Here is a 17,923-nt window from a genome sequence, read left to right as displayed (position 1 = left end):
AAAAAGAAAATGCACAGCAGACAAAAAAAAGGCGACAAACTTTTAAACCAAAGGCTCATACATACTAGACGATAAAGTGAACGATATGTACGATAACTATATCATTATTGTTTATCATCATCATCCAGTGCATATGCACGATCCCGCTGATCATCAACGATGTCTGCCGTCGCCTGAACTTGCAAGACAATCTGATGATAATCGCCAGATTCTGCAAGTTCGGGGATGTGACAGGATGATGTCATGACATGTGTATGCTCGATATTGTTCCCCGACATTGAGCCTGGGAGTTCAAGGGATAACACCTTACAATATCGCTCATGGAGCATATCGTTACGTGTGTATGAGCCTTAAGTTAGGAGTACATACAATAAGACTAGACAACCTTCAGAAATCTCTATACAACTCAACAAACTGCTTTCAAAACTCAACTCTCCCAACAACAACCAACTCACCAGACCCTCACAATGTTCTTCAGCGGTTCGTGGCTTTTTTTATTTTTTTTTAAGAAGGGTTAGTGATGTAGAAATAGCATGTAGTATGTTTGGGCCAATAGAGAAGCACTAGGAAGTGTTTGTCGGTTTTTGGTCCATTTATCATTTCTATTTGCCATCGTGTTCCAACGAAAACGAAACCCAATGGACTTAACGTCCGCAAAAACAGACATCGCCGTCAGTTTTCAATTGACAGATAGGTAGTAAATATGCATTTTATACACAAACACGCAGTCATCACCCATCAGTGTCCATTAGTTTTGAAACCAGCAGTTAGTAAATGTACCCCTATACGAAAGCCTTACGATTTCTCAGATGAAGGATCCATCAGACCAAAACGATCTCGAAATGGGTCTGTGTATCCTGAATCAACTCAAATACACGTTTTGTTTCTTCACAAAGGCAGAAGGGTAAATAATACCATAATTATGTATTTATAGGACACAAAGGATTAATATATTAGTCATTACTGTTATTTACTAGGAAGATGCTATAGTCACTGACCACTTTATATGCTTTCCCATTTTGGACAACAGTTATTAGGCTATTATCTTTGGGAACAAGATAATGTCAACTGTAAAGATAAAATTGCTTTACGGTGCTCAAGAAAAAAAAAATTTAAAAAATCCCACACATCATATAAAAGTTCTCCAGGGTGAAGAGTGCGTTTCCCCATGTCATCATCACTATACTGAAACTAGCGTTCCCGCTAGGCTGTTTTAGTGGGGTGCCACGCCCTACCCGATTTGAAAAGGGCAGAATGCACCCTGCCCCTTTTGGTGGCGCCCCGCTAAAAACAGCCTGCCAGGTTCCTTCCCCACCCGCGGTCACTGCCGGTGAATGGATGCCGGGCGAATGCGCCCAGCATCTATTCACTGGTACAAGGAGAACTTGGGGGCAGCCAGGCGCACCCCCAAGAGTGATGAAAAGTGTGCATGTCTAAAGGACACGCCCCCTTAGATGTAGCCATGCCCCCTTCGGTGCGCGCCATAGTGCCCTTGCTGTATGTCTGGTGCCGGACATAAAAGAGTGATTACTACTGAAACCATGTAGGAGACAAGTGGTCCCCCATGAACTTTACCCTGATCTGTAAAATATCCCACATTCCAGTTAATGTAAAAAGGAAACAAATACAGGTGCAATGACAACAGCCATTCATAACCTACATAAGCTATCCTACACAATTCCTCTCTATACAGTCCACACGTGACCTCACATATTTTCTCGTTCATCACTTTCTTGTCCTCCTGACCCCAGGCCAACATTCCTGTGTGACTGGATCAGATAGCCCACTAAGAACCTCTGCAAACTGGCTGGACCATTATGTAATATGTAGCACTTATCCCTATGAATCAATGCCTATTTCCGTATAGATTGTAAGATTGCGAGCAGGGCCTCTCACTGTACGTCTGTCTGTCTGTTATTACCTGGTCTTGTTATATTATTGTTTGTTCCCTTTGTACAGCGCAACAGAATATGCTGACATTATATAAGTAACTAATTATAATAACTGCTAGTAATAATAATATTAATACAGAATATTTTTAACTAGTCAACCCTAGAGACAGTATGCTGGGAGTGGGTGAAGGTGGTGTATGGTGTCAGTGGGAGTAGACTGTATTACAATGCCAACAGCAGATATCTTCTTTACGGGGGAGCAGAGGTTCTCAAACTCGGTCCTCAGGACCCAACACAGGTCACCCAGCAGGTGCACAGGTGTAGTCATTACTCACTGACACATTTTAAAAGATCCACAGGTGGAGATAATTATATTACTTTTGATTCTGTGAGGAGACCTGGAAAACATGCACTGTTTGGGGTCCCATAGCAACCACTCAACTTGTGTCATCTAGTATAGTCTAACTGTCCTTTTTATAGAAGTTGATTGGTTGCTATGAGTAACTTCTCCACTTTATCTCTCCAAGGTTTGATAGATCTCCAGTTGGACCTTAGAAATTAAAAAAAGTGCTGGTGATGTTGACTCATCCTTCATAAAAGGTGGACTGTGATGCTTTGGTCACACCTAGAATGCATCCATTTAAAGTGGTCACTTCCACAAAGAACCCCTCCACGCTAGCTGGTCTCTGATCCCAGGGTTGAATCTGGAAAAGATCTGTTTAGATATTCCTCGCTAAAAGACTCAGATGTCACTTCAATATTATTACAACTATTGAGATCAAGATATTATACTTCTACTGCTGAATTCAGGGCCAAAACTAGGATTTTTGTCACCCGGGGTGAGGCAGTAACTTGGCGCCAAACAAAAAAAAAAAAACGAACAAAGACTACATTCATCCAAAAAGGGTGTGTGGTTTCATGCACAGTAATTCCCCCCTACACATTATGCCACACAGTAGTACCCTTTTATACACGTTACACCACAGTAGAGCCCCTTATAAATGTTACATCAGAGTCCCTAATACAGGTTATACTTCAGTAGAGCAGATTATACAGGTGGTGGGGGGGGGATTGGAGTGCACGGGGCAGGTGCATACAGCAGAGAAGGAGCTGGGTGCATTGCTAACATTATACAATGTGATGGCAAGCAGGTGGTCAGTGTGGGGTGGAGGCGTCCAGTTCTGTCAGCCACACCACCCTAGTTACAGCTGTGTTTCTAGCCAGCCCCCCTCTCCCCCAGTGCATTATATTAACCATTTCAGACTAATGACTGCCAGCAACTGTGATAGGAGTATTTTTTATTATAGGGTTAGCTATATATTTGAATCTTTGTTGGATATAGGTCTAGTTTCACATGGCTTTAATAAATTGTTGCTGTTTACAATGACAGATTTAAAATTAATTTTTTGCAATATTGGACCTAGCAATGTGTATTTCTTTTTATTCAATAAGACCATTCACGGCTGTAATTTTTTAATGAAGCTTCACCTCACTGCCACCAAGTCACATTCACACAGCACTATATTCTGAAGACCATGAAAACATTAAAGACTGAGAAGAGGGCTTTGCACGGTACAGATGTGTTCTCATACATCTAGCATCAATACGCCATGCGGCATGAGACACCTAGCACTAGTGAGCTGCATGGTCCAGTGAGTCTCAGCCTGCGTGAGCGTCTTTCTTGCCCGCAAATGCGACTTCGTTAGATGTGACATATGACTTCAGAAGACCGCACAGATAAAACTTTGATATGAGACATTTGTATCTCTGTGTGTGACTGAATCTGTATACGAGGCGCAACGAACCCTGATGTGCAAAAAAAACCCTCAAAAAACGTGGCTGCTGCATCGTAGCACTTCATATACAAATTCAGAGAAAAGAGAAAACATCTGTGTTATAGAAAAGAGACAAAGCTAACCTATTATGTTAAAAACTGCCAGAGATAGTCAAAAATGCAGGACGCCAAGAAAAAAAAAAAAAAGTAAAGTATACAAATCATAATATTTTACTCTAGACAGATATTCTTATTTTAAAGTCCCAAGACCCAGATTAGTCTTGGTCTATCTTTGAAATACAAATAAAAAATGCACCACTCACGTCAATTCCCATTGAGGGCTCATTCACCTAAGTTTTGGGAAAAGAAGTATAATGCATGAAGATAAATGTGTTGCGTTTTAGAGATGGGCTGAAGCCTTTTCCCATGAACTTTTACCTGTACACATTACTGTACTGGAAGCATGCTTTAACACATACGAAATAGGCCAAGTCACATTTTAAAAAAACGGAACCTGGAGTCAAATTTTAAAAACAATAATGAGAACAAAGTTCATAAGAAACCAGTAGAGACCAGACAGATACCATGTATTCTAGACAGCTTCTCATGAGCAATGCTGGGCATACACACAATAACAAGCAATGCTTAGGTGGCCAACAATCCTGCAAACTTTTTGAACAACCTGGATGGTGGATCCAAGAGACCAGGTCATGTTGGTGAGGACACGAAGTGCACCATTATGGTCCCACTGCTGACTGCACAAGGCCTTGAATAGGGCAATTAGGCAGCAGGTGCCGTGGCCAGGATGACGGAACTCGTGGCAAATCAGGTCATCAAGGGCCTGCACACTTCCCTACTGAATCCGGCAGAGTAGCCTACTCGCCTGGGAGTCCGGTCGTACATTGCGCTTCGGTGCGAGTTTGGCACCATCATTGTGTTGACTTTGTTGACCTAAACTTGCCACAAATCCTTGACAGTGAACGAGTTAGAGCTGACATTCCGAGATGTGGGAATATAAGACAATTTAACTTTCCTGCTCAGAAATTATCTGGAAATAAGAGCCTGTTCTTCTGACACTTCATTTTACCCTTGTATATGAGAACATACATGTAAGTACTTGCTTTAGAGCAATTATATTTGATATTTTAGAATACAACCATTTTGCTATTTTTCAGTACAGAATTTGTTTTGTATGTGATCTCTTGAGGATGGGTGTAGAGGCATTACAGGCAGCTGCACAATGATATTGGTTCAGTTTGATTTATGTGACCTTCAATACAGCATCGGCACTGCACATACTAGTTAGTTAATATTGAGGATCTAAGACTTGGTTGTTTGATGCCAGAAGGACTTGACAGGACGTGTTGCTTTGGGTGAAGCTCTAGCAGGGCACCTGTGCTTTTCCAGGGTGTAAAGCTAGATGAAAATATGTCTCCATTTTAACATGTGAATTTGTTTCTGTAACTTTATACACTTCAAAACGAACCACTGCATCTCCACTAGTATGTGTCACAATGGGCTCGATTCAATTTAACGCGAGTTAAATAGCGCAGGGAGGAGCGCTCCCGGAGCTATTCAATTCACCGCGCTGTTAGGTCGGAGAATGCCCGTTCTCCCACCCCTCGCGCCTTAAACAGGGTGTTTAGTTGCGAGAACAGGCATTCTCCGACTAAACTGCCCGGCGCAATGCTGTTTCCTCCCCCTCCTGGGGTGCGAGAAGAAATCCTTAACAGCGTACTGAATTGAATAGCTCCGGGAGCTCCCTCCCGGCACTATTTAATTTGTGTTCAATTGAATCTAGCCCAATGAAGATCAGTCTATGGTAGTTTCTACCAAGCACTGAGGTAGGCTTCTGGCACATGGTCCATGCTTAGTGCCACAGGCAAATGGGAACTAATTATTATAAATATTTATATTATATATATATATATATATATATATATATATATACACACATACACACATACAGCAACAAATAGGAAACATATCTTTTGGAAGCCCTGATCAGTGTGTACCTGCCATAACTTCGAGAGCATGCAACCTCTCTGTCAGTAGCGGCCTCTGCTGTACTCAACACATCTCCAGAATCGTACCCAAATTAATAACCCTTCCAAACAAAGCAGATCTGTCTCAGATGCTTCATTCATTCATTATCCCTGAAGACAAGAGATGCATGGCACGTAGCATTGTTGTGTAGAGGTCCAGATACATTACATTCCACATTATGGCACAAGAACAATGCATGACTACAGCTAGGCTGCTCTTTATGCCTGCCTTGGTTTGTCATTCCATGTAGATTATTGCAGTGGCATGGAATAGGCAAATAAACCACCATACTGCCAAGTGTTATAAAGCCATGTTGTCAAAGCACTTTAAACATCAGAAGCATTAGGAAGGTGGTTTGCAAAAGAAGGTTACATCCTTCAGAAAGAAATGGAACCTGGGTCTGCTGTTGGGACAAAACACACACACACACACACACACACAAACCCCATCATACTTGCATACTTTTGAAACATGATTTCAGGGTCATTGTGAAAGTAACGTCTATGAGCGCGAGGTAAAGTGGCGTGTACTGCTACATCTGAGAGGCGTGTCATATAATTGACTTACATCCAAATGTAAATGAGCCCCAAAGCAGTTAGTAAGATCTACTGTTTAATGAAAACACACTGATACTTTTCAGAAGATGCATGTAGCCATAGGGATCATTGTGCCCTATACCCAATGCAGGGAAATGATACTAATGATCCCATTTGAAAAGATACATTATATATATTTTTGAATATTTAAATTATTTTCAACATAGTAGATTAATACTGAGGACATCAAAACTTTGAAAGGACACATATGGAATTATGTTGTAAACAACAAAGTGTTAAATCAAAATATGTTTTATATTTTATATTTCTCAAAGTAGCCCCCTTTTGCTTTGATGACAGCTTTGCACACTCTTGGCATTCTCTCAATCAGCTTCATGAGGTAGTCTCCTGGAATGGTTTTGAATTAACAGGTGTGCACTGTCAAGAGTCAATCTGTGGAATTACTTGCCTTCTTAATGTGTTTGAGACCATCAGTTGTGTTGTGCAGAGGTAGGGTTAGTACACAGTGGACACCACTATTTGACTACTGAATTGAGTGGTTGGTGCCATTATATGGATTACAACAGTAAAGAGAAAATGGGATTTGGTACCTACCGGTAAATCCTTTTCTCTGATTCCACAGGGGACACTGGAGGTGCTTACGCTGGGGTATAGAGGCGTGGATAACTGGAGCTGGCACTTTAAATAATTTAGAAGTGTGAAGCTCCTCCCCCTCTATGCCCCATCAGCCCTCAGTTTAGAAAATGGAAGACCGAGAGCAGATGGAGAACAAGCTGAGTAATAAAAAGGAGAGAAGAACACACAATAACTGAATCATACAACATACGGAACAAGCCGAACAGGCAGGCAAAGAGCGCAGAGGTGGGCGTCCAGTGTCCCCTGTGGAATCAGAGAAAAGGATTTACCGGTAGGTACCAAAATCCAATTTTCTCTTTCATCCACTAGGGGACACTGGAGGTGCTTACGCTGGGGACGTCCCAAAGTTTTCCCAATTAGCGGGAGCGCTCTGCGGCGCCTGCAGAACTAGACGGCCAAAACGGTATGCCGAAGCAGCAAACGTACCAAATTTGTAAAAACTTGATGAACCGGAGAACTGAAGACCAAATGGCCACACGGCACAATTGTGACGTGGAGGCTCCTCTACCGGCCGCCCATGACTCACCCACAGAACGTGTGGAATGAGCCAAAATGGACGAAGGAGGCCCACGGTCAGCACTAACATAAGGCTGATGAATAGTCAGCCGAATGCAACATGCCAAAATCTGTTTAGAAGCTGGCCAACCCCTCCGAACAACAACATAGAGGACAAAAAAGCGACTCAGACTACGAAGGGACGCTGTCCTGGCAATATAGATGCGGAAAGCCCTAACCATATCCAAGGTAGAAGAACCACCAGAGTCCTTCACCGACGACTATACCACAAGAGGCTGATTGAAATGAAAAGCCGACACAACCCTGGTAAGGAAGGCGGTACCGTCCGGAGTACCACCCTAGGTGGCTATAAGACAGAGCACCCAAATCTGAAAATCTACGAGCCGAAGCGAGAGTCAGGAGGAGGACAGTCTTTCAATCCTGGTGCTTAAGATCAACTTCCTCCAAAAAGGTTCAAACATGGGCGACTAAAGAAACAGAAGCACCAAGTTTAGATCCCAGGGAGCTATTGGAGGTACAAAAGGGGGCTGCACACGCAAGACCCCTAGAGGAAACTTCTGCACCTCAGGAATGAGTGCCAATTTCCCTTGAAAGAAAATGGAAAGGGCACAAAGCTGCACCTTTAAAGGTTCCCAGGCCAGAATCCAGACCTGTCCGAAGGAAAAGCAGAAACGAGACGAACGAAAAGTCCTAGACGGAAGACACCGACTGGAACACCATTTGAGATATAAGCACGCCAGAAGCGATAATGCACAGCCAAAACTGGCGTTCTGGCGCGTATCATGGTAGGAATAACCGCGTCTGGTATGCCTCTACATCCTAGGATATCGGTTTTAAGAGCCACCCCGCGAAACGCAGATGAGCTAAGTTGGGGTGTAGGAAAAGGGGCCCTGCTGTAGAAGATCCGGGCACCGAGGAAGGGGCCATGGATCATTCGACAATAGGGACCGAAGATCCGACAATCAACTTCTCCGAAGCCAGATCGGAGCCACGAGAATTACAGAGGCTTCTCTTGTTTATCCTTTTTAGAAGACGAGGAAGAAGCGGAACAGAAGGAAAAAGGTAAACGAAGTCGTAGATCCACGGACTTGTCAGAGCGTCTACTGCTTCCGCTTGCGGATCACGAGTTTGACACGTATACCGGGAGCTGACAATTCAGTCGTGACGCCATGAGGTCCACCTGAGGACCTCCACATCGACGTATCAGCACGATGGATGAAGCATCCATTCCCCGGGATGGACGTCCTGTCGATTTAGGTAATCTGCTTCCCAGTTGTTCACACCTGGAATGTATACCGCCGACAGGATTACTGACTGGTTCTCAGCCAACCGGAGGATCTGAGTTACTTCTCGCATAGCCATGCGACTCCAAGTTCCTCCTAGGTGGTTGATGTAAGCGACAGCAGTCGTGTTGTCGGCCTCAACTCTTACAGGACGAGCCTGTAGAAACTCTATTGTCTATCAGAGCATTGTAAATCGCTCTGAGTTCCAACACATTTATGGGCCACGTCTGTTCTAGAGGAGACCATCTACCTTGAAAGTGGAAATCGAGGACTACTGCTTGCCATCCTCGGAGGCAGACATCAGTGTTACGATGATCCAGTTTTCCACTCCGAATTTCCGGTCCGCTAAAAAATTGGTGGATTGCGTCCACCAGAAAAGGGCTACTCTGGTAACCGGGCTCAGACAGATCTGTCGATGTAGAAGCAGATGAGACCCTGATTCCTGTGCTAACAGGTCCAGCTGAAAAGCTGTCCGAACTTCAGTGCCTCAAAAAGGCAGCTACCATCCTTCCTAAGAGATGCAGATAAAGAAGCATTGACACCTTCCTTGTTCTGAGGACCAGCTGAACTAACAACAGGATATCCCTGGCCTTGTCTGTTGGAAGAAAAATCCTCTGTGATTCCGTATCCAATATCATGCCCAGAAATAGAAGTTTCTGGTACGGATTGAGATTTGACTTCTTGAAGTTGACTATCCAACAGTGTTGGGTTAGAGTGTGATAGGTCAGTAAGGCATATCTAATAAAAGAGATACCGATGGAGCCTTGAGCAACAGATCGTCCAAATAAGGGATTATGCGGGGAGCCGAGGATAACCCGAACTGCAATGTCTGAAACTGGCAATGATCTTAATTATGGCAAAATGCAGAAAAGCCTGGTGTGGTTCCCAAATGGGAACAAGGAGATAAGCATCCTTGATATCCAGGGATAATAATAGGAACTCCCCTGGTTGCAAGCTCACAATGTTCACTCCTGATGACCAAAGAAGAGCAATCATGACTGACATGAGTCTGGACGATACATCTTCAGATACAGGTTTAAAGACTTAAGGCTTAGTATGGGTCTGACCGAACCATCCGGTTTGAGCACTACAAACAGCTTTGAGTAAAAACCCCATACCTCGCTAATACTCCGGAACTACCACAGATGACACCACTAGAGACCTGAGAGCCTACTGTAGAATTCTTAGTGAAGAACCGAGGTGGAGGTGGGGGCTTCGAAGTCTATTCGGTACTGTGAATCCACGGTTCTGAAGAGGTCTGGTTCCAAACCTGTTGAAATTGTTGCCAGCGGGCTCCCACCGCAGGAGACCCCAGGTGGGACGGAAGACAGTCATGCCACCTGTTTCTCAACTGGTTTAGGCTCTGGTCTACGAGGAACCGTGTGAGGACGACCTTTAACTCTGCCGCCTCCAGTTGCATGGGAACTTTCTGGCTCTACCACGAAAGGAATGAGGCGCTCGAAAGGAATCAAATGAAGGTCCAGTATAAGGTCTTCTGGGATCCTGAAATAGCAGATGCAGATATGCGAGCACTAATCTGACTGGTCAGCCCAGCACACCACAGCCTTGTTAACCCAGGCAGTAACAAGGGTAGGTCTAAGTGGAGCTCCCGCTGCGGTGTATATATAGATCTTAGTGTTGTCTCCAACCCACGATCCGAAGGGTCCTTTAAAACAGTAGCTCCCGTTACCGGAAGTGCTGTTTTCTTAGAGAGACGGGAAACAGACATCTATAGGAGGAGGCGTTTCCCACTTCTCCATCATGGATGATGGAAAAGGGAAGCTAGACGGAAACCTACGTGGAATTTGGAACCACTTATCTGGCTGCATTGCTCAACAGATACTGTCTTTTAAGTACCGCGCATCGAGGAATTCTTCGACCGACTCTTCTGACTGGAGAACAAGCATTAGAGTACGCTTTTGTGGCAGGTTTTTTTTGGTAGTGTCGAAGCTGAATAATTGGCTGAGACAAGTTCAGTTTAAAATTTAATCGCAGCGACGCCATCTTGCGAATGGCCGCAAGACTCCATTTTAGAAATGCGATCGCAAGACGCCATTTTGCGAATGGCCGCCTAAGCGCCATTTTAGGTGAACTCACAATATAGTACATGTGGCGATATTTATATTAGCACAATGCGATAGCTTCTTTCATCATTTCTCATACACACAATAATACTCACAAGAGCGCTATTAACTAGTCGCATATTAGCGAATGCATAAGACTTTATATGAAACCACTGAAAAAGTAGCTTTATGCGCACGCATCTGTCCCAAGTTAACTAGTGTCATTATACCAAACCCTGACCACCCACACATTTCATATTCACTCATAAGGTTCAATAAGCATCAAATGTATGATTCAAGTTGGTTTAGTTAGTTAAAATGCTGAGAAATAAAAGGTTTTTGATAACTAAGGTATTATACATGATAAGCAAGGTGTGTTTGGTCTTGTTCTGATGCGTACGTTTTTTACAGCATCCCGGTGTTATCGGTGGAGAGATCGCATCATGCAAACTCAAGTTACGGATCGCAGAACTTACAAGCAACAAAATGTTTAGCTGTTGGAATGTTACAGGAGGCGTTATTAGAAAGATTCCCCTGCTGTTAGAGGCAGGGGGAGTCTATTTGAACCAGCCTGTTAAATGTGCGGTAATATATGCTTCTCCTCTGGGAACCAATGATATCAGCAGGAATTTTCTCCTTTGTCCTGTTTTAGTCTGGGGGGGGGATAAATACATGTGTCCGAATACTGGTTAGTTAGTCCATGCTGAATGCTGTATGTACTGAGGGTCTCTAGTCTGAGGTCTATCTCTGGGTCCGGAGGCGCAGCGTATGTATACTGTACTTGGGGGTCTGTATAATTTCCTTTTACGCCTAAATTGTGTATGTATCAATTGCGTGTAACTGACTGTACTTTTACCTGAATAATACTTGTGCGTTGGAACCACAGATTCCACTCCGGTCTTTATTTGCGGTCAGACTGCGTACGCAAATTAGCGTTATTCTTAGAGGTTTATAGGAAGGATTTTAGAAGGTATAGGCAGGGGTATATAAAGGCTCTGATCCAGTTTCGTTAGTAGGAAGTGAAGGGTGCAGGCACCGCTGCACCCCTTACCTGACCCAGGGTGTCTGGAGATTTGGTTAACCCAGCTATCCAGGGAGGTTAAGACCTGCGCGCCTCAGCCAACTTTGCAAAGTCTGACATAACTCCTACCACGTCAGTGGCCCATGGCGGTGTAGGAGAGTTAGTAATCGCCATCTGTGGATCCGTTGTTAGCATCACATAACGTACAGCACCTGGTATTCCCAGGCGGTCCCATCCAAGTACTATCCAGGTCTGGCCCTGCTTAGCTTCCGAGATCAGACGAGATCGGGAGTGTTCAGTGTGGTGTGGCCGTAGGCTGGACCTCGTGGCATGTGACTTGGTCTGTTTGTTGTTACACATGGAACAAACAGCTTTTGAGAAGCCTTGGTTCTGTTGGACATGGTACACACAGTCACCCAGAGAAACACAGCATAAAACAGAAAAGACACAGACAAGATAAAGAAGGCTGTGGGACACAGAGGAGGAGAAACCCCCCTCCCACAGATCAGACTCCCCTGCACTTACACTTACACCCCAGTTACTTACAGCCTCTCTACCAGGATGTAATCAGGAGATGTACTTGTCCTGCAGCAGAGGAATGGCAGCAGAGGAGTCCAGCCTTCTGTGTCTCTTACACTGCAATCGTCTTGTAATGGAGATGCTGTGTATGAGAGAACGGCAGCCCCGCTGTTATACAGCCATTGCCGCGTAGAGGAGAGAGACCCGCGCTGCCTTTAAGCTCCGCCCCTTCTTTATGCCCTAAAGGGCTATACAAGATGTCTGGCCATTAACCTCCCCCCCGGCGTGCCTCACCGCATGTACAGCGGGGATAGGGAGAGCAGGTGCAGCCGCGCAGTAGCGCACTTAATTAGCTGCCCCAGGCCACTTAATCAGCGGGGAGAGAGAGATAGCCGGGTGCTGCGCTGTAGTGCTCTTAGTCAGCAGCCCTGCGCCTCCTGTAATAGCAGGGAGAGGGAGAGCCGGTTCCCGCCGCGCTGTAGCGCTCAGTCATCAGCCCCGCGCCTTGTAATAGCGCGGAGATAAGGAGACTCTGCATTAGCAGCCCTGCGCCACTGTAAGAGCGGGGTTCAGCGCCTTAACAGCGGGAGGAGGAAGAGCGCACTTAGTCAGCAGAGCAGGGAGCCGTCTGCATTAGCTGCCCAGCACACTAAGTTATGTAAGAACGATGGGCAGCGGCGGGTGCGGGAGCCGGGGGATGCGCAGGTGGTTACTCACCGCGTGGTCCCCGATGGAGTCTCTCTGCAGCATTCAGCACTTTTCTTCTTTGTTGAGAATGTGCTGTGGCGGTAAGGAGCTGTCAGTGCTTTTAGTATAAGCGCTGTGCACTCCTTCCTGCCTTCTATAAGGTACCCAGACCCCACCTTTAGAGAGGTGGCGAAGGGTACCTAAAAGTGTTAAAAAGATGCAAAAAAATAAAATAACCTAATTAAATAAAATATATGTGTTGCTGGAGCACAGCAAATTGTGACCAGCTCCTAGTAGGCACATTTTCTAAACTGAGGGCTAATGGGGCATAGAGGGGGGGGGGGGGTGCTTCACGCTTCTAAATTAATTAAAGTGCCGGCTCCAGTTATCCACGCCTCTATACCCCAGCGTAAGCACCTCCAGTGTCCCCTAAAGGATGATAGAGAAATGACAGTGCTTCATTACTTTAAAGACATGAAGGTCAGTCGATACGGAAAATTTCAAGAACTTTGAATGTATCCTCAAGTGCAGTTGCAAAAACCAAACGCTATGATGAAACCGGCTCTCATGAGGACCACCCCAAGAAAGGAAGACCAAGAGTTACCTCTGATGCAGAGGATAAGTTCATTAGTTACCAGCCTCAGAAACCGCTACTTAACAGCACCTCAGATTAGAGACCACAAAGTCTTCAGAGTTCAAGTAGCAAACAAATCTCAACATTAACTGTTCAGAGGAGACTCTGTGAATCAGGCCTTCATGGTCGTATTGCTGCTAAGAAGCCATTACTGAGGATGAACAACAAGAGGAGAATTGTTTGGGCCAAGAAACACAAGGAACGGACATTAGACAAGTGGAAATCTGTACTTTGGTCTGATGAGTCCAAATTTGAGATTTTTGGTTCCAACCGCCGTGTCTTTGTGAGACGTCGAGAAGGTGAGCTGATTGTTTCTGCATGTGTGGTTCCCACTGAAGCATGGAGGAGGTGTGATGGTGTGGGAGTGCTTTGCTGGTGACACGGTTGGTGATTTATTCAAAATTCAAGGAACACTTAACTAGCATGGCTACCACAGCATTCTGCAGCACCATGCCATCCCATCTGGTTTGCGCTTACTGGGATCATCATTTGTTTTTCAACTAGACAATGAACCCAAACACACCTCCAGCCTATGTAAGGGCTACTTGACCAAGAAGGAAAAAGTGATGGAGTGCTGAGTCAGATGACTTGGCCTCCACAATCACCCAACCTAAACCCAACTGAGCTGGTTTTGGATGAGTTGGACCGCAGGGTGAAGGAAAAGCAGCCAACAAGTGCTCAGCACCTCTGGCAACTCCTTGAAGACTGTTGGAAAACCATTCCAGGAGACTACCTCATGAAGCCGATTGAGAGAATGCCAAGAGTGTGCAAAGCTGTCATCCAAGCAAAAGGGGGCTACTTTGAGGAATCTAAAACATTATGATTTGTTTAACACTTTGTTGTTTACAACATAATTCCATATGTGTTCTTTCATAGTTTTCATGTCTTCAGTATTAATCCACTATGTTGAAAATAATTTAAATAAACAAAAAACAAAAACCATTGAATGAGAAGGTGTGTCCAAATGTTTGACTGGTACAGTGTAATATATATATATATATATATATAGACACACACACACACACACAGTATATACTAGAGTATAAGTCGACCCGAATATAAGCCGAAGTACCTAATTTTACCACAAAAAACTGGGAAAACTTATTGACTCGAGTATAAGCCTAGGGTGGGAAATGCAGTAGCTACTGGTAGTAATCCCCCCTCTGGTACTGTCCCCAGTAGTAATCCCCCCCTGGTAGTGCCCCCAGTAGTAATCCCCCCTGGTACTGCCCCCAGTAGTAATATCCCCCCCTGGTAGTGCCCCCAGTAGTAATATCCCCCGCTGGTAGTGCCCCCAGTAGTAATATCCCCCCCTGGTTGTGCCCCCAGTAGTAATACCCCCCCTGGTAGTGCCCCCAGTAGTAATACCCCCCCTGGTAGTGCCCCCAGTAGCAATATCCCCCCCTGGTAGTGCCCCCAGTAGCAATATCCCCCCCTGGTAGTGCCCCCAGTATTAATCCCCCCCCCTGGTAGTGCCCCCAGTAGCAACATCCCCCCTGGTAGTGCCCCCAGTATTAATCCCCCCCCTGGTAGTGCCCCCAGTAGCAATATCCCCCCCTGGTAGTGCTTCCAGTATTAACCCCCCCTGGTAGTGCCCCCAGTGGCAACATCCCCCCTGGTAGTGCCCCCAGTATTCCTCCCCTCCCTGGTAGTGCCCCCAGTAGCAACATCCCCCCCCCCCTGGTAGTTCCCCCATTATTAATCCCCCCCCTCTGGTAGTGCCCCCAGTAGCGATATCCCCCCCTGGTAGTACCCCCCCCAGTAGAAAGAAATGTAAAAAAAAAAAAAAACACTTACCTGTAACCCCGCTCCTGGTCCCGACGCTGCTACAGGCTCCTCCGCCGCTTTGCATAATGGGAGAGACGTCGTCATGACGACGTCTCTCCCATTACCCACTGTGGGAGCCGGAAGATGGCTCCCGCAGTGGGAGCAGCTGTAGCCGCTGAGAGTCTGACAGACTCTCAGCGGCTGCTGATTACACCAAACACATAGCTGCCGGCTCCGGCGGCTGTGTGTTTGGCAGTGTGTAGCGCTGACCGAACTCCGTCCGGTCAGCGCTACACACGCGGTGCAGGCTGTGTCACAGTGACACAGTCAGCACCGCGGCCCGCATGGTACGCTACTCAGCAGCGTACCATGCGGGGGTGACTCGAGTATAAGCCGAGGGGGTGCTTTTTCAGCACAAAAAATGTGCTGAAAAACTCGGCTTATACTCGAGTATATACGGTATATATATATCTGATTTGTTTATACAACAGATGCATAATCGGGGTAAGGCACAATCAGGGAGATTGCGGATTGCTTCTATTTCGTACACACACACAATTCAGCATCTTTTGGCAACAGAACACAGAGCCCCATGTAGAGTGAGCAGACATGTAATCTGACAATTCATTTCAATTTGTCTATATATAAGTGGCACAAAAACCATCATTTTGTAGTGGAAACTCCTAGAAATAATCTGAACTTTGTTTCATCTCGATCCATCAGGTTAAAGCTGAGCAATATCAAAATAATAAATATATTGACATCAATGCAAGAGATAGGTGAGGCACCATGCGCGGCTGGTATTTGGGGGGGTCATGTCAGTTAGAATATTCTGACAGTCAACATCTCGAATGAAGAGACCCACAACATGTCGCCATAACGAATGTCAACATATACCACATCCGTCTGAAACAAAAGCAGGAAATTTAAATAAAAACAGACACCATCAATATGTGAAGAGAAGGAATTAAAAAAAAAAAAAAAGCATATCATTTAATTTTACATGTTACTTACCAGATACGAATAACAGCATATTTTTGAAGTATGCCCACTGAATATGCTAAGGGACACTAATAGCCCCAAACTAATTCCACACCATTTCCCCAAAGTTACATCTACAGTTAGATAAATCTGTAATTTTGTTAATGGAATTGCTGAGTACACATCAAAACAGTTTATGGTTTTGTTGGTCTGGGGTGTAATATTAGCCCCCGTAGCAGTTACTGCAGTTATGCCTTGACATTCTATTCAGTTATTTTACAAAGGATCCATTTAGCAGGAACAAAGTACTCAGACAAAAAAACAAAGCAACTTGCATACACTTTGTCCATTTGTTTATTTCATGAGGAATGCTGTAGTCTCCAGTCGGCATTTCTGAGGCATATTTACGTTATTGTACAGGTAGCTCCAAGCATTTGTAAAAAACCTTTCTGTGAGCGGTCCCTTAAAAAGCCACTGGGCTAGATATAAAGACTTCTAAAAAAATAAAGAAATAAAAGTGAAGGTGTTGCTCACAGTAACCAACCAGATTCTAGCTATCACTTGTCTAGTACATTCATTGGATTGGCTGCTATGGACAAAACCTCCAATTGTACTTTTAATAAACCTACCCCAGTGGTTGTTTAACTGCTGTCTTTCCAGAATCCTCTAAAGAGTCCTAAAAAAAACCAAACAAAAAAAAACACACCACCTGCCACTCTCGCACTCTATGCAGACTTTCTATCAAACCCAGGAAGCACATCCTCGTCATCATGGGTGGTGTCCTCTGAACACAGCATCTTTCAAGACTGGCATTTTCTGAACTAATACGAGGAGTGTGAAATACATACATACAGGGTTTAAGAGGGTAAAAAAAAAAAAAAATTACAAATGGTATCTGTATGCAATCATACACATTTTAAAAAACTATAGATTTCAAATCAATTTTGTTTTTTATTTTAAAAAGGCAAAACAGGACGAGCAGTTGGGTTACAAGATATATTTTGGACATTTTGTGCTCCAATCGCTGCAGTCTAGAAGCGTATATTCACATTGGAATTTTATTTTTTGTTTATCATATTATAAACCAAAACCATTCACCTTCGTGATTAGCAGTTTGTATGGGTTGGGTACGGGACACTGGCGGTCAGAATCCAGACACCGGCATCCCGACAGGATTAGAATACCAACACTTTGTTGGTCAGTAAGCTAACCCTTCCCCCCCCTCTGCCTACCCTAACCCTTCCTCCTGGGTGCCTAACCCTAACCTCCCTCTCCCCGCACCCTAAACCTAACCCTCCCCCCTTAGTGCCTAAACCTAACCATCCCCCTGGTACTTACCATCGGCATCCTGGAGGTTGGGATGCCGGCGTCTGCATTCTGACCACCGGAATCCCCGCGGTTGGGATACTGACCACATCTAGTTTGTATATTCTTATTTATATGGTCACTATATAGCGTTCCCACTAGGCTGTTTGAGCAGGGTGCTGCACCCGGCTCTTTTGGCGGCGCCCACTAAAACCAACATGTCGGGTGCCATCCCCACCCGC

General features: G+C 44.9%; 1 protein-coding gene and 1 pseudogene across 3 annotated transcripts in view; both read right to left on the bottom strand.

Annotated features, from left to right (window-relative positions):
- The window catches only part of WBP1L (WW domain binding protein 1 like), a 71,156-nt gene that overhangs the window by 9,467 nt on the left and 43,766 nt on the right, over positions 1–17,923 (bottom strand). The gene's annotated exons all lie outside the window — the stretch shown is intronic.
- LOC148504640 (5S ribosomal RNA) lies at positions 11,989–12,105 on the bottom strand (annotated as a pseudogene).

Source organism: Taudactylus pleione, unplaced genomic scaffold, assembly GCF_031769625.1.
Source record: "Taudactylus pleione unplaced genomic scaffold, aTauple2 ptg000464l, whole genome shotgun sequence".
Lineage (NCBI taxonomy): Eukaryota > Metazoa > Chordata > Amphibia > Anura > Myobatrachidae > Taudactylus > Taudactylus pleione.
The sequence above is the reverse complement of the archived record's forward strand: the minus strand, read 5'-3'. Positions and strand labels throughout refer to the sequence as shown.